The sequence below is a fragment of the Mustela nigripes genome, chromosome 4 (genome assembly GCF_022355385.1).
Source record: "Mustela nigripes isolate SB6536 chromosome 4, MUSNIG.SB6536, whole genome shotgun sequence".
Taxonomy (NCBI): domain Eukaryota; kingdom Metazoa; phylum Chordata; class Mammalia; order Carnivora; family Mustelidae; genus Mustela; species Mustela nigripes.
In genome coordinates this window covers 4018624-4034459 of record NC_081560.1, presented here as the reverse complement: position 1 = coordinate 4034459, position 15836 = coordinate 4018624, and the positions used below count along the sequence as shown (strand labels likewise).

The 15836-nt window shown below is 49.5% G+C and overlaps 1 long non-coding RNA gene across 2 annotated transcripts in view; it reads left to right on the top strand.

Annotated features, from left to right (window-relative positions):
• LOC132015539 (uncharacterized) overlaps nt 1–15836 on the top strand; it is a 253741-nt gene that overhangs the window by 224207 nt on the left and 13698 nt on the right. Inside the window, exons 4-5 of one of the 2 annotated variants that reach the window (XR_009403717.1) lie at nt 2020–2091; nt 12867–13124. This is a non-coding gene — a long non-coding RNA (uncharacterized LOC132015539). Of the gene's footprint in view, nt 1–2019; nt 2092–12866; nt 13125–15836 lie in introns of those variants that run through there. The other variant, XR_009403719.1, reaches the window with a different exon arrangement.

Genomic DNA, 15836 nt, shown 5'->3' with positions numbered 1-15836 from the left:
GTGTACTTCCACGTAGCCACTCTATGAAAACTTGTGCGAAAAGTAACACATTATTCATGTAAAAGAATTCATATTAGGGAAAAAAACCCCTCTATCTTGACATTTCGCAAAATGGCGAGTTGGTGCATTAACATGGTTAGACGGATTTCAGAGCTTTACATTAGCACACAACCTTCATGGCTGTTTCCCTCTAACTAGCTGAAGCTGTTCCCACTCACTCACCTCCTCAGCGAGTCACCACCTCGGCAGGGCCCCCGTGGACAGCGGACAGCAGGGTGGCAGCCTTGCTCCCCCGTCCTTCCTGGTTTCTGCCACTTTGTTTCCTTCGGCCACTCGAACAGGGCGCTGAGTTTCCTTCTCAGGACCTTCCATCTGGGACACCCCCGTCCCCCCTCTTCTCCAGTCTTTGTAGGGACGGACTCGTTCTCAGCACTCGGATCCAGCGTCAAAGGCCAGCCCTTGCTCGGGGCTTCCCTTGAGCCCCTGAGTGACCTCCCCACCCACTTAAACTCTGTCCCCTTTATTGGAGATGCCAAGCCAGAACCTCGACTCACCTTCATAGAACTTTTCACTGAGATGACCACCGCTGTTGTTTCTTCGCAGGCAGTGCCTCGTGGTGCCTGCTTCCCTGGTGTAATCATCAATTACTCTCAAAAGTGTTCTGGCTTAGATATTACATGATGCAGATACCATGTTTATCACTTCTAGAGATGACACTTATTTTTCTATATTGTTCTTTGGTCTCTCTTCACCAGACTGTATGAGCAGAGGACTCTGTGCTGGGCAATTATCCAGGCACTGGGATGACAACAGTGAATAAAAAAATCACAAGACTCCATAAATATTTTTTGATAGAACCAATTAAATAAATAAATAAATAAATGAACTACAGTCTCATAATGTGCACAGACTCATAAATGGACTTCAGTGGACATTCTGGTTCAGGTCTTATATTATGGTTATTTGAATTATACTCCAAATAATATAGAAGTAGGATAAACTCACCCTCATGTAAAGGAATGAAATTGCAAAGTAATTATCAGGAAGTTTACTGAAAAAGAACTTTATTTGAGAGGTCTCTCCTACTACACTGCGCAAAACTTCCCCAAGAGGCAGTGGCTTATCTATTAGTGGCTGACGCCCTCTCTCTACCTTTGCCGTGTTTTCTTTTAGTATCTGGCCTTGGTATACGACCAGTTATTCTAGGTAACTCGGGCAGCATTCTTGCAAACAGCAAAGGTGCCTGCTTGGAGTCCTTTTCGGCAAATAAAGTGTATGAGATACATCCCAATCAAGAAAATCAGCAGAGAATTTCTGTCTGAACATAAAGATAAATATTAACATGGAGTAAAAAGGTGTCCAGCTCCCCACCCCCCCAAATTATGCCAGGATTCTTCAGGCATTTCCCACTTTGTTTTTGACTCGGGAGGACGTCAGTCACGAATGGAAGTCTGCGTTGGAAGTCTGGGGATCTGGGATGATGAAGGAGCAGAACACGCATTAATTTGTGCACTGTGATCTGTATGCTCTGCAGGGATGGGCAGACACGGCAGGCGAGAGAAGTGTGGCACCTGTTTATTATTTAGGAGCAGGACTTTGTTCAGCCACAGAGAATAGTAATACAGGGGCCACGGCCAGCCTTTGTAAGTGGAGCCTTTGTGTGAATTAAGAAGAGATTCTCCTGGGCATCTGGGTGGCTCAGTCATTTAAGCGTCTGCCTTCAGCTCAGGTCATGATCCCAGGGTCCTGGGATGGAGCCTCACATCAGGCTCCCTGCTCACCGGGGCGCCTGCTTCTCCCTCCCTGTGCTTGTCCCCTTGGCTTGGAAACTCAGAAACTTGGAAACAGCTCGCCACCTACCTCTCTTCACGTGGAAGCCCTTAGAAATGGGTGCACATTAGGTAGCAAAGAATTTTACTTTCGGTGCTGCGTAAAACAGATTGAAATTCAAATTTATCCTGGTAACAATTTAAATCTACATTTGGTTCTTTCCCGTCCCATCCATGCCTGGACACTAAGCCGAGCATCACCCGTCGGGCTGCAGGAAGCTGCAGGGACCACACACCTGCCCTGACAGTGAGGACAGTTCGGGTAAGTTACATAATCGTAGGGTTTCATTTTCTTTTCGTAATTTTAGGTATTTTTAAAAGCAACATAGACCTACAGAGAAAACCTAAGTGAGCTAAATCCCAGTAAGAACAGAACTAAATTCTAGTGAGAGACAAGCCCTTCCTAGAACAAAGAGAAGCCGGGGCTGCTTTTATCCTCGGAACATTTCTCTTCACCTCAGAAATGGTAGGATGTTGTTCTCAAACATTCTTTTTTTTTTTTTTTTTTAAAGATTTCGTTTATTTATTAGACCGCATGAGCAGGGGGAGGGGCAGAGGGAGAGGGAGAAGCAGCTCCCCACAGGACCCTGAGATCATGACCGGAGCCGAAGGCAGTCACTTCACCAACTGAGCCACCCAGGCGTTGCTGCTCCCAAATGTCTTTTAAACTTTCATCCGCCATGTGGGGCCGACGTGATGGTTCTGAGGGACCTCAGGATGCCTGGTCTCAGAGTGAATCCACACGGACCCCCCAAACCTTTCTCATGAGCCCTTCACTGAAAGCATGGTAGCAGCACCCAGGGCTGAGGGGAGGCCAGGAGGGTAGAGTGGGTCCCCAGGGTACACAGGGCACGGTCCTACTGAAGGCTTCGGGGAGGGCAGAACCGCGAGCCACTCTCCCAAGGCAGCCTTTACCTAGGCAAGGCAGCAGCAAGTCAAAGTCTGTTGTAGAAGGACGGAGCCCAGGCTCCTGAGGCTGAGGAACCAGGCTGCTGGCTTGTAAATCCTGGAGAGAAGCTCAGAATCTTACCAGTTTTCAGATCCTAAGCCTCACTGACAGGAACGTCTTGTTCCAGCCCTCAAACCATTCGAAGCCAGTGGTGAACTGAATCCAATTAAAGCCACAACAAAGCTCAGACAGCCCGGTCACAGATGTGTTTGGTTCAGCTTCTAATGCTTTCCAAGGAACAAATACTATCTATTTGCTTCTCAATTATTCTTTTACATGAAAAGTACAGAATGAGATTTGAAAAACTAAAGAGACAAGCAGAGGCAAGAAAACGTGATCCATTAGCAGAAAAAAAAAAAAAAATCAGCCGTTGAATCAGGCCCAGAGACATAGCTTATGGAATGAGCAGGCATGGGCTATAAAGTGACCCCAGGAAATGTGTTGGGAGATTGAAAGGGAAAGATGAACATTACATAGAAGGAGACGGAGAATTTCAGCAGAGAAGTAAAAGCAGTGGAAATTCTAACTAGGAACTGTTTTCATTTGTATGCACTTCGTAATGTTAGGAGCTCCAAAGCATGTGAGACAAACACCAGCAGAAGTCAGTCTCTGTTGGAGAATGGAGAAATATAAAAATCCACAATCAGAGCAGGAGTTTCTCAACATCCCTCTCAGTAATTGAAAAAAATAACTAGGCAAAGTCATAAAGATACAGGGGATTTGAACATGACTGTCAACCATCTTAGCCTAACTAACACCCACGCTGCTCACAAGATACAAATATATTTACAGACATTTACCAACAGCAGCCGTAGTGGTTTTAAAAGAGTGACGTTGGGGCCCGGCTAGCTCAGTCAGTAGAGCATGAGACTCTTAAAAGAGTGACGTTGGGGTGCCTGGGGGGCTTAGTGGGTTAAGCCTCTGCCTTCAGCTCAGGTCATGATCTCAGGGTCTGGGATCGAGCCCCATGTCGGGCTCTCTGCTCAGTGGGGAGCCTGCCTTCTCCTCTCTCTCTGCCTGCCTCTCTGCCTACTTGTGATCTCTGTCAAATAAATAAGTAAATAAAATCTTAAAAAAGAATAAAAGAGTGACGTCATAGAAAGTGCATTCTCTTGAGTCCGTTAGGGACCAGGGCACCAAGCCCCAGAACGCTGCATGTGGGGCGCTTCCCATTGAATGTTCTTGCTAAACTGCTTCTCTCACAGACCAGAACCCGGATGCGACCCTGTATACAAGCCCCACTAAAACAGAGGACCCCAGCTCCAAAAAGCACCAGGGAGCTGCCTGGGTCACCTGCCAATCAGGATGAGGCCCTTCCATCAGGAAAAGACAAATCCACAGTGAGATCCCACCTCACACCAGTCAGAACGGCTAAAATTAACAAGTCAGGAAACGACAGGTGTTGGTGAGGATGTGGAGAAAGGGAAACCCTCCTACACTGTTGGCGGGAACGCAAGCTGGTGCAGCCACTCTGGAAAACAGCATGGAGGTTCCTCAAAAAGTTGAAAATAGAGCTACTCTATGGGTTTTTTTTTTTTAACTATTGCACTACTGGGTTTTTACCCAAAGGATACAAAAAAAGATTCAAGGGGGTACATGCATCCCACTATTTATAGCAACAATGTCCACAGCAGACCAAATATGGAAAGAACCCAGGTGTCCATCAAGAGATGAATGGATAAAGATGTGGTGTAGAATACTACAGTCATCAAAAAGAATGACCTTTTGCATGGAACTAGAGGGTGCTATGCTAAGTGAAGTAAGTCAGTCAGAGAAAGACAACCATAGGATTTCATATGTGGAATTTAAGAAAACAGATCACGGGGAAGGGAAGGAAAAATAAAATAAGATTAAAACAGGGAGGCAAACTATAAGAGACTCTTGACTCCAGGAAACAAGTGGAATGTTGCTGGAGGGGAGGTGGGTGGGGGATGGGGTCACGGAGACGGACACAAAGGAGGGCGCGCGATGTGACGAGCCCCTGAAGAATGACTGAATTCGACCTCTGAAACTAATAATACGCTATGTGTTAACTGAATTGAATTTAAATAAAAAATTAAAAAATAAAAAAAAAGGATGCAGCCCTTCCAACCAATCAGGATGAGGCAATCCTTCCCTCTTCCATCATTAGCATATGGGACCAGAGTAGGCACCTCCCAGGCACGGTCTCCGTATAAGCAGGGTCTCCCCTCTGTCCCGGGAGGCCAGGCTGACTGCTCGGTGTCCATGCTGTGTCTTCCTTCAGCTCACCTGTAGCCCCAATAAAAGCTGGCCTGTGCCTTTGACTTTGGGGTCCTGCAACACTCTGACCATAAATGTTAAAAAAAAACATCGATAATATGATATCTGGAAAAGCTCAAATGGGAAATGACGCAGCAAAAGGAAAAAAGAAACAAAACCCAAAAAGAATCTGTGAGTCAAAGGGTTCTACAAATGAAAACAGAATATTTAGAGCCTGAATGACCGTGAAAACTCGACATACCAAGTGCCAACACAGTCACGCCGGTGCCACAGAGGAAATAGACGACCTGTACACCCACAGCGCTGATCTCTTACCTTTTCCTTTTTGTACAAACTTCCTTGTCGAGAAGCTAGGAAAAGAAGAGCATTGGGAACCCGAAATATGTCAAAGATGGAAAAAAATTAAGGTAAGAGCAGAAATCAGTAAAACAGAGACAGCGGATGGCCCCGAGGACCAGAAGGGGACACGTGGAAAAGATGTACGAAATTGATGAACCCCAAGCCAGATTAATCAGTAAAAAAGAAGGAAGAAACAAGGCACAGGTGATCAGTGTGAGAAGATTTTAAAGGACCATCAGTAAATCGATTACAGACAACCTGGAGATGAGATGCGATATAGGGACAGCACATGCCAACACAGTCCACAGTAACAGGGGAAGGGGCAAGCTTCCTTCATGAAGATGACCGCCAGCGGAAGGGAGGTCTGGAAGCCGGTACATGCATGTATGTCTAAGTTTGAAGAGAGATCTTTCGACAAAGACCGTCTGAGGCTTGGCTGACTTCACTAGTGGATTCCATCAAAGACTTAAAGAGAAATGTTACCCTTGTACATTTTTCTTCCAGAAAAGGCAGGAGGAGGAAGGGATTCCCATGATTTTTATGAAGCTGGCACAAGCATGAGACCGGAAACCTCACCGGGACGTTTCTAGAAAAGAAAATCCGGGATGACAGCCCTCCACAGCCATGCTGATATAAGCAAGGACAGTGGTGGTTTTGGGGTGTGTGTGGGGGGGCATTTTTTGGGTGAGATTAATTCCTGAAAAGAGGCTCTTTTCTGGATATGGTAGGATTCTACGTTTTTATTTTCTTGATAGTTAAATGGATGCATACAATTGCCATTTTCAGTGAACGATACACTTAAAATGTGTGCATTTTATTATATGAAAACTTACTTCAGTGAAAACAGAGTGAAGTAATTATGGAAAGGACGCACTTTTCAACAAAGAGGAATGCTTCAGGAGCGCACGTCCCTTGGAAATCGTGTGCGTGTGCTGCTTTATTAACCACAGGCGGGTTCGTGGTCACAATAAATGCATCACATTTGTGATGTGATTCCCAAACTCCGAGAGGATAGATGCCTTACTCCAGGCTTTCATCGGTTAGCGTGTGGCAAAACCAGGAATGGAACTCAAGTTCTTTGCCACTTAGTTTTGGCTTTCCCCCAAAAGACCCCTTCGCTGGTGCACTGTCCTTCCCTCGGGGACCCCTGCCATAGCACCTGCTGCCGTTGGGTGCTCCGGAGTCCTTGGTTTTGTTCTGAGCCTCCGAACATCATTGGCTGGTAATGGGAACAACAGCCTGTAACACATGATCATAATTTTATAGCAATGCATGCACTTAGAATTCTGACTTACTTAAGATTCACCCAATTACCTGAATTAAAATATTTTCTTTGCCTTCACTGAGGGATGTGGGAGAGGTGCTTTGGTATATCCCCATGGAAACGGCAGCTTCCCCCCATTGTGATGTCTGCTGCCTGGCACTGCGCTTTTTGCTTTCTCCCTCAGACTCCATCCATCACTGGTCTCAGTGTTTTCCTGCTCATGGGTAGAGGAGAAATTACTTCTTATTCATCTTGTATCCCAGGCTTATTATAGTGTCTGGCACTCAAGACATACTTCCTGAATGACTAAGCAAGCCGGGCAGATGCCTTCGGGGAAACCGTTACCTCCTGGTCTGCCGTCTGTCACCACAACTGCATTGATACGTTGATTAATAATTTGTCTGGAAGTAAAGATCCTTTATGATGGAGTTGATGATATTAAAAGTAATGTTTTCATTGTGCTAGCTAGTGTGCATTGTTAAGCTTTCTTGTTTATCGGGCAGTACACAGTACGGGCCGAGGCTGTGGGGTGTAGTCCGCTGTGCCGTCTGCCAAGGGTTATGAACGAATTGTAGGAGGCGCTCAGTTGTTGAATGAACAAATGCATTTCTACAGTTACGTAATGCACAGTTCTGCAGACATACCCGTCTTTCTCTCTACTGGTTGTGATTTTCGTGCCTTGTTAATACTTCCTTGGGTACCCCAAGGCATCATCTTCCATTTTGGGGTAAGATTTCAGGGTTTGTTGTTTATATACAGTAGTTAACTCATTACACAATTATTTTCAGTGATGGTGCGATGTGGATATTAGCCTTTTTACATATGCATAATCAATATTCCCAGCACTGTGTATTGAAAAGCTTTAGTATTTCTTTGGTTTGTAATGTCATTCATCAATGTTCTATCTATTAGCAGGCAATTCTGTATACTCTTTATTCTTTTCCATTAGCTATGTTGGCATTGATAGTGTTTTAATTACTACTGTTTTATAATGTCTTGGTACCTAGTAAGAAATTTTTATTCTATTTTTTTTCTGCTCTTGATCTTTCTTCCTAAATGCTTTCAAAACGCAAATTGACTTCCTGGATTCTGCCCACTGGGAGGATTTCCCTTTGCTGTTGGGTTTTATAGCCTTTCCTCTTCGGGGCTGTTGTACATTTGGCTGGTTCTGTGTATATTTTGCAAACCCATCTGTAAAGCAAGGTTACCCTTTTTGTTAGCTTTTCATCAGGAACCCCCATGAGGCCACAGGTATTTGTTGAGGGCAAAGCAGTACACACAACAATAGGCACAATTGCCAGGTGAGTGAACGAACCACTAGCACCTAGCTACACACCTAGCTCACACCTGTTCTGATACATACCATTTCCATGGATAATTGAATATTACAGTTAATCTCCAATCTTATGACTTGGTTGATCAGAAAAAACACAGTTTGATGGACAGTTCAGGTGGCACAATTAATTGGTGTCTTATGGTTAAATGAGGTTTCTACCAAGGTCAATAGGAGGCCAGGAACAGCTTACCAAATTGAGATGGTTGTTGGCAGAAGAGGGCAAGGCTCCTTTCCAGGCCCAGGGGACCATGCAGTGATCTTGCACTGGGATTTGTCAGAATCTCTATGAGATGCATCATCTGTCTATATCCCACAGGAAATAGCACTGCATGCATCGACGCACAGCCCTCAGGGACAAGATGGCTAGAACTAAAGACAGTTATCATATGATATCACTGATATGAGGAATTTGAGAAACGAGACAGAGGATTATAGGGGAAGGGAGGGGAAAAATGAAACAAGATGAAACCAGAGAGGGAGACAGACCATAAGAGACTCTTAGTCTCAGGAGACAAACTGAGGGTTGCAGGAGGGGAGGGAGGGTAGAGAGGGGGTAGGGTGGGTGGGGGAGGGACATCGGGGAGGGCATGTGCTATGGTGAGTGCCATGAATAGTGTAAGGCTGATGATTCACAGACCTGTACCCCTGAAACAAATAATACGTTGTACGTTAATAAAAAAAAAGAAAACCTCTCTGCCCTGAAACCAGCTATCTTCAAGGTTATTCAGTAACTGTATTTAGGAGCAGACTATATATCCGATTTGCAGCCTCCAAGATGTAAAAAGTCCATAGAGAGTTGTGTCTATGACTTGGAAATGGCTGCTACAAAGTGTAACAGTATCTCTCCCACTTTAGAGGCCCTCCTGACCTTCTCAGCTGTTGCCTCTAGAAACACTGTGGATGTGGTAGGACACTGTGGATGTGGTAGGTCTTCAAGCTTTGGAGAGGTTTCTCCCTCACCTTCTCTCATGCCTGTGTCTTCCTCTCGTCAGATCCCGTGAGTACAGTGTCCTCAAGGTAACGCGATATTTGAGATATGAAGACATTCAGGTTCCCTCTGGTCTACCTTCTGAGAAAGCAGGAGAGCTGGCACAGCCATGAGGTAGGAGCGTGGCAGTGGGCTGACGCTCGATCCATGAGAACCGCCGGGTTTCTGAGCCTCCTGACTAAGAGAAATGGGGAAGTTACGTGCCAGGTCCACGCCCTGGGTGCTGGGGCAATGCTGGCTCGCTTCAGTGAAGGTGCCCGTTCAGAACCACCGCGAGGGTGGACAGCGCCCCTGATTAAGGTGCGGTGACCAGCGTCCTTCCCTCTGTGTCGGCTGGAGCTCTCAGCATTCGGACAGGAAAGGCAGAAGCACTGATGCCTAAGGCATGTGGTATCGGTTTGGGTTTACAATTTTGGTAAAGGAAAGGCAGTTCCCAGAGCTTTCTGTTGGCTTTCCCTACTCTAAGAGCCCTCATTCCACAGGCCAGGGAATCTGCGTGGGGGTTCTGCTCGTGATGAGGCATCCTTACACTTTGGGGGGGGGGTGTCCACTGTTCTCTGGACTCCCTGTGACAGAGTGTCAAGCTGAGGACATGTGTTGCTCGACATCCACAAACCCTCCTAGGGGCACATTCATTAGCTTACCTGATAATTAGCCTCGGCCCAGAGCGGAAGCTAATACCTTCAGGGGCTTCTCTGTCTTCCTTTTGGCCAGTAAAGTATCCATCCTTGTGATATGGTTTCAGGTTTCAGTCATGAGGTTTAGAGATCGCTTCCTGCATATTCTTGTGGCCACACACGTGCAGGAGGCCAGGAGAGGCTCCAGCGAGGGCACATGGCACACTGGAGCGGGGGAGGGGTAGGCTTCGAGAACCTCCTGGAGAGCATTCCCGGGCTTGCCTCCCGCTGGCCCATCCCAGGGCCCTGACATTTCAGATGGTCTCATGCCCTTCTCCACACCGCCGAGAGTGTCTGCCAGGCCGGTGGGGCCTTCAGCCAGTCGTGAGCAGAGGCAAAAGAGGAGACAGGTGCCGAAGGAGGAGGAAAAGTCCTAGGCCACGGGGCTATGTCCAAAATGAAGAAGCGAGAGGCGGGAAGGATGGGAGAGTAAAGACCCAGACGGGCTGCAATGGGTCGCGCGGGAGGGGAGGTCATTTTGTTCATCTGAGAACATGCCGGAGATGAAGCTGCCGGACCGAGGGGAAGGGTGGCGGGGCATTTTGGAGGAGGTAAAACGGGACGTGGGAAGTGCTGTTGGGTTCAGAAGCTGGATGACCTTTAACAACTTTAGAGAGTTGCCCGGAGAGATCGACGTTAATGTGATTTACCTCTTGTTCATACTAACAGGTAGATAGATAAACAGGTGTACACAAGACCGAGTTCTGCCGGTGGGAACCGCATGCGTACGGCTTCAGTAGCAAGCCAGCAGGGACGGCTCTCGGTCCTCCCGGAGAGGTTTCTGTCCCGCGGAGAGGAGACCCCGGCTGGGGGCTGGGCACCACAGCCTCCGCAAGGGCAGCTGAGCATCAGAACGGGCGCCGGGCAACCTCTGCAGACGTCCCAGGTGCGCTCACACGCCGTCCTCCCCTCGGTCCTTACTGGCCTGAAGCGGAGGGCGGCGTCTTCCTCTGCTCTGCCTGCCGAGAAGGTGGCACCGACGGGCTTGCCCCTCTGCAGAGCCTAGAATTGGCCACCAGGAGGCAGTGTTGCCTCTTCTCAGACTCAGGGATGGAGGCCCACCTGGGAAGAGCGGATTCCAGACTCTTCCAGGTGATGGAGAGTGACCAGGTGATGGAGGGTGACCGAGGGGAGAAGGGAAAGGGGAGCCGGAACGGGCGGCAAGCGCTTGTGTGCAGCGTGGGGACCGGGAGGACGCAGGAAATCAAGGGTTTCTTCAGGCCTCCTGACTGAAGAGCCAGGCTGCTCGCAGCGCCGACGCGTTCCCGTGTCCTGCGATGTTCCGGGCGGTCTTTCCCTCGGCCACCAGCCTGTGCATCGAATGGGGGAGCAGGGCCTTGGACGCTTGCCCGCACGCTGCCTCTGGAGGCCCACGGGCGACTTCAGCTGCGCGGCCTGGACCGAGCCTTGACACTGCCCACGGACCTGAGATCCGCGTCTCCGGCATGCCGGCCCTGCTTGGAGATGCACATGTTTGCAAGGAAAAGATGGCCATGACCTTCTCTTATGTATTGATTCAGTGACAGGGCACCCACGGAGGTGGGGGAAGGGGAGAGGGGGAGAGAGAGTCAGGCGTGGAGCGTGAGATCATGGCCTAAGCCGAAGTCCAGAATCAGACGGTCAGCCGCCTGAGCCACCCAGCACCCCTCCTCTTCTGCGATGTCCGACCTTGTTGGGTGGAGGAAGCGGGACGGCGCACAGAAATCTGCTCGCTGAGCCTCCAGGCTGGGTGCAAAGTGGCCAACGTGCCGCCGAAGCCGCACCCTGGACAGCTGCCCATGTGCTCAGACTGGGGACCTGCCGGCCAGCCCCTCGAAAGGCCGGACTGGTTGGATTGAACCTCCCCGACAGCCCTCAGGGGACTGGAAATTCTAGATGGAAAGATTCTTGTGGCTTAGCTCTCGTTCGATCTCCTCTACCAACTGCTGGCCTCGTTTGGGTCTGTGGGGTCGTGTCCTCTGGGAGTGCACGCCATGCCAACCTCTGCACACTCCACAAGCTCCGCTGAGACCTTGGGTCTGTACCTTCCGCTCATCTCAATCCGCTCGTTCCCTTACATCCCCGCCACCGGCCGCCGTCGAGCTGACTGTCCCATCCACGCCAGAGACACCACCCGACGCCACTGGCCCTCCTCATCTCCACGGTGCTTTCCACTGTCCATTCCCTTGCTTTAGTGATGTCATAGCCTCTTGTTTTTCGGTCTGAAATCTCGGAATAGCTAACCTGCCGTCCACCCAGCTTCTCTTCTTTCGTTTCCCGCACCGACCATTCTGTCCGCTCACCAAGCGGGAAATAGCTCCGGACGCCTGGTGCCCTTCACGCGTTGGCCACACAGAGCGTTCAAGTAAATGTTTGTGAAATCACCCGCTGGAGGACTGGCCCCTGGGGTCTGCCGCTGGGAACGAGACTGGAGACCATGAAGACGATCTCAGCCAGGGGTGGTTTTGTTTTGCTCTCCGGCAGAGGCACAGAAATACTACTTTAGGGAATGTAGATATTTTCAGAAGCACAAACATCCATAAAATCGTCTCTTCAACGCATGTAACGTTTTAATACGTGCCGTCTCAGTCTCGTGAGGCAGGCAGAGCAGACACCGCTTTCCTAAGGCCTTGGTGGTAAGACGAGAGAAAATTGCGCCCCAGAGGGGTTAAATGCTTGCCAAGGTCATGTAGCCAACATGTGGTGGTACTTGGCAAGAAATAGGATCTTTCGTCTTTGACCGCAGTGCCCTTTCTTCATTGTTCCTCGTATCCCGTGACTTGCGGAGGGAACGCTGGATGGGTGTAGGCTCCCGGGTGCTGATGATGCGTCTCTCTGACCCTGGCTCCCAAAGCTGATGGGGCAGAATCCTTTGAATTTGGGCTTGGGAAAGACAGACACTAACTGAAGTGGAATTAAGTGTTTTAAAATGCATTTCCACATACTTCACCTGGAGACACTACTGACAGGTAAGTAAGATCAATCCAGAGGCATCTCTCCGCCAATGAGTAACACGTTGCTTTCGGGCAAGTAGATAAATTCTAGAAGATTGTCTTTCCCAGCTACATTTAAAAAGTTTAGTACATGAATAATTGAGCAACTTCCTGGCACACTCTGTATTTATTTGTAAGCCTGCTCTGGGCAGAAAAAGAAAAAACCATTTTGAAAACAAGTTTTGCATTAGCTCAGAGTTTGTTTGCCAGAAGCTGACATAATTACATCTGCAAAGGAACATACTGGTGTGTCTCCTTATTGTCTTTGTAGATGTACTGACGCGAAACGTACCAGACAGATCCGAAGGGAGAGGGTCGAACTCTGGACCTCTGGGCCCCGCTTCTGTTATAACTCTGGACCTCCGTGTGCGGTGTGTGGGATCGGAAATCCGTGTGCTCATCGACTGCGGTCCTCATTAGTCTCACGACCCTGTGGTGTCAGGATCACTTTTGTACTTGCCTTTTCCCTCCAGCCAGGCCGGCGGCCGGTCCCCCCGGGGACACAGAGCTTTACCGGAGCGGAGCTCAGTGATTGTTGAGTAAGTGTCTCCTCTTCCGAGATGGTCGCAATGTCATCTTGGTGAAATTGGCGTCCGGGCTTGTGGAGAGGTAGAGAGCTGGCGTCTGACCCGTCCCGAGACAGCTGGGGCTGCCTGATCGCGTCCATTCTCCAGGCGCTTCTGGGGTCTGAGGAGGAGCGAAGGTTGAACTTGGGCGCAGAGGACAGCGGCTCCCGGTCACGTGAACCCAAGGGTGGGAATCAGGAACGTCAGTGCGGGGGGTCTGGGGAATGAGCCCCGCATCTGTTATAACACAGGCGACCCACGGTGTCTTGTTTAGACCTGGAGGTCTCACTGACCTTGCGTTCATGTCTGTTCGCCGATGACTTCCGCGCTCCTTCCACGTGCTGCTCTAGGTGAGCGGTACAGGGAGGGAAGAGACAAGATTTGCTCTAGTGGGGCTCGCTCTCCGGGGGAAGGCGGCCAGGGAACCCTGCCGGCAGCGAGCCGTGGAGGCTGGCAGGAGACCCGGCTGAGATCTGGCGTGAGATGCAGCCCATTTCCCGTGGCCTGGGAACACGTGTGGCCCGGGGTCACGCCGCTCCTGTCTAGAACAGGGGTTCGGTTTAAGCCTTCTGGGATGACATTCCTCCCTGGGGGAGCCAGCCCCGCTGCTGCATTTTTGTAAACGTGGTTTAGAAAAAAACAAACTGCTTCATTTAAATAGCTCTAAGCCAATACAGCTTATTTTTGATTTTTGTTTCATTTTGATTGGAGGGTGTTACGACACAGATCTGGTGCTAACTCAGGGCTTTGCCAAGCAAATTGCTGCTAAGAGGGTCGGACAGGAGACTGTGGTGTCACACCCTTTCTCCTCCTCTCGTGTCTCATAGCTCCCGCCCCAAAAGTCGATGACTCGCTCTATTTTCTTGGTCCAGGCATTTCCTCTAATTAGGCAAACGTGGGTGCGTTTGGCTTATTCATTGAGTCTGAATTTAGGTTTCTGGTGAGTGTGACAGATGAAGAGATAGAACAGAAGGCAAATTAGCAGGCTTTCCTATCAAATATACCTTCTAGAAATATATCCATTTGTGATCAGGCTTCACGCCTGCCAGCTTCTCCGTTCTGGACCGTCTTGGTGTTCTCCTGGGTGTGCCGGCTTGCCTTGAAGTACCACTCGGTTCAGACAAAGTCATGGCCGGGAGAGAGGGGACATGGGGGTCTGTTTGCTCTTCCCCCGGCTTTTGACTCTGGCTCCGGTCGTGGCTCTTCCCTTGAGCTCTCCCCCAAGTTCTGCTCTGTTAGGTGGCCCAGCCCCCCGCTCTCCCAGGATGCAGTTTCTTCCTGGCCCTCTGGGTCTGGGAATGGTAACCCCCTCCTTTGCTGCTGGCCCCCCCAGGTGCTCCAGCATTCTCTGGGAGGACGAGTAGGAGCGAGCATGAGAAGCTGTACGCGTCTTCTGCTTGTAATGCCCTTCGCCTTCTGCAGCTGGAGAAGCGGCGTGCGTGAGTGTGGAGTACTGGGGGAGTGGGGGGTCCTGGTGACATTGGAGCGGGGGTGGGGGGTGGCGAGGGCAGAGCCAGGAAAGAGAAGGAGGTCACTGCTGTGTCGCCCGAACTCATAGTCTGCGAGTAAGGCGATTTCCCAAAGCTTCTATTTTCCCCCTGGAGAATGAGGTTTACTCTGCTTTCTACTTACTGAACAGGAGCGGAGAGGTCCTCTACCTGCCTGTGCAGAAGCCTCTTATTAAGAAAAGAATCGTCTGAAGAAAGTGGTTTTCACTTTTCTGATTAAAAAACACATCAGGGTACAATTTAGGTTATCTACAATTCTAAGTATATAATTTAGAAAAGAGAAATCTGGACCTTTTCTCCTGGTCATGCTTTGCCTTTTAAAAGGCAGAGTTGAGTTAATCCTCAGATTTAAATGCCTGTGGCCCCTGACTCCAGCCAGGAGGGTGGGCTCCTGCTTGCATTTCAAAGGAAGTTCTGGGGCATCTCCTAGTTTTTCGAGGGTGAGAATAGAGTTTATGAAAAATATTTGAAAGCATGAGAGTGATTGCACAGCAACCTTTACCCTTCTTCTGGGTCATCGTCTTACCTGGTCTCTCCTGTCCCCGAAACTAAGGAAGGGAAGGGAGGCGTGACGGGCGGCGGGGGCCTGGGCACCCACCCTGAATTCAGAATCGACTCTGAGCGCTTCGGCCTCGTAGGGGAGGTGACTTAGGGAAGAAGGTGAAGAGGATGTGGGCCGGTTGGACGCAGGACAGGAGGGCTGTCTGCAGGGAACATCATGCTTCAAAGTTAGACGCACTAGTTTTACCCAGTCCTTGGATTCTACGTTGGCTTAAAAGAGATTGGTCGCATCTCGAGAAGCCTTGGGTTATACCCATGCGTCCATTCCATGTGGGGTGCTTGAGAGCTTTGCCATGTTACCGTTCGTCATCCCCGCGGCTCTGTGGGGTGGGCGTGGGCTGGCCTCAGACATCCAGCCCCTGCGTGACAGAAGACCATAGGGAGTTGAGGTACCTCTACTTGGGTCTCAGAAATTGTCCTAGAAAATTGGTGTGCGCTTAAACTCTTACCTAATACGCTGTGAATTGTATTATGCGTCCCAGCTGGCAGAGGAGAAAATCGAGGCTCGTAAGTAACTTGGCCCAAGTCTCTTGGTTAGCAAGTGTCCGAACGAGGATTTGAATTCCAGCCTGGCTGATTTACGAGCCCCTGCTGTGTTCAGAGCCC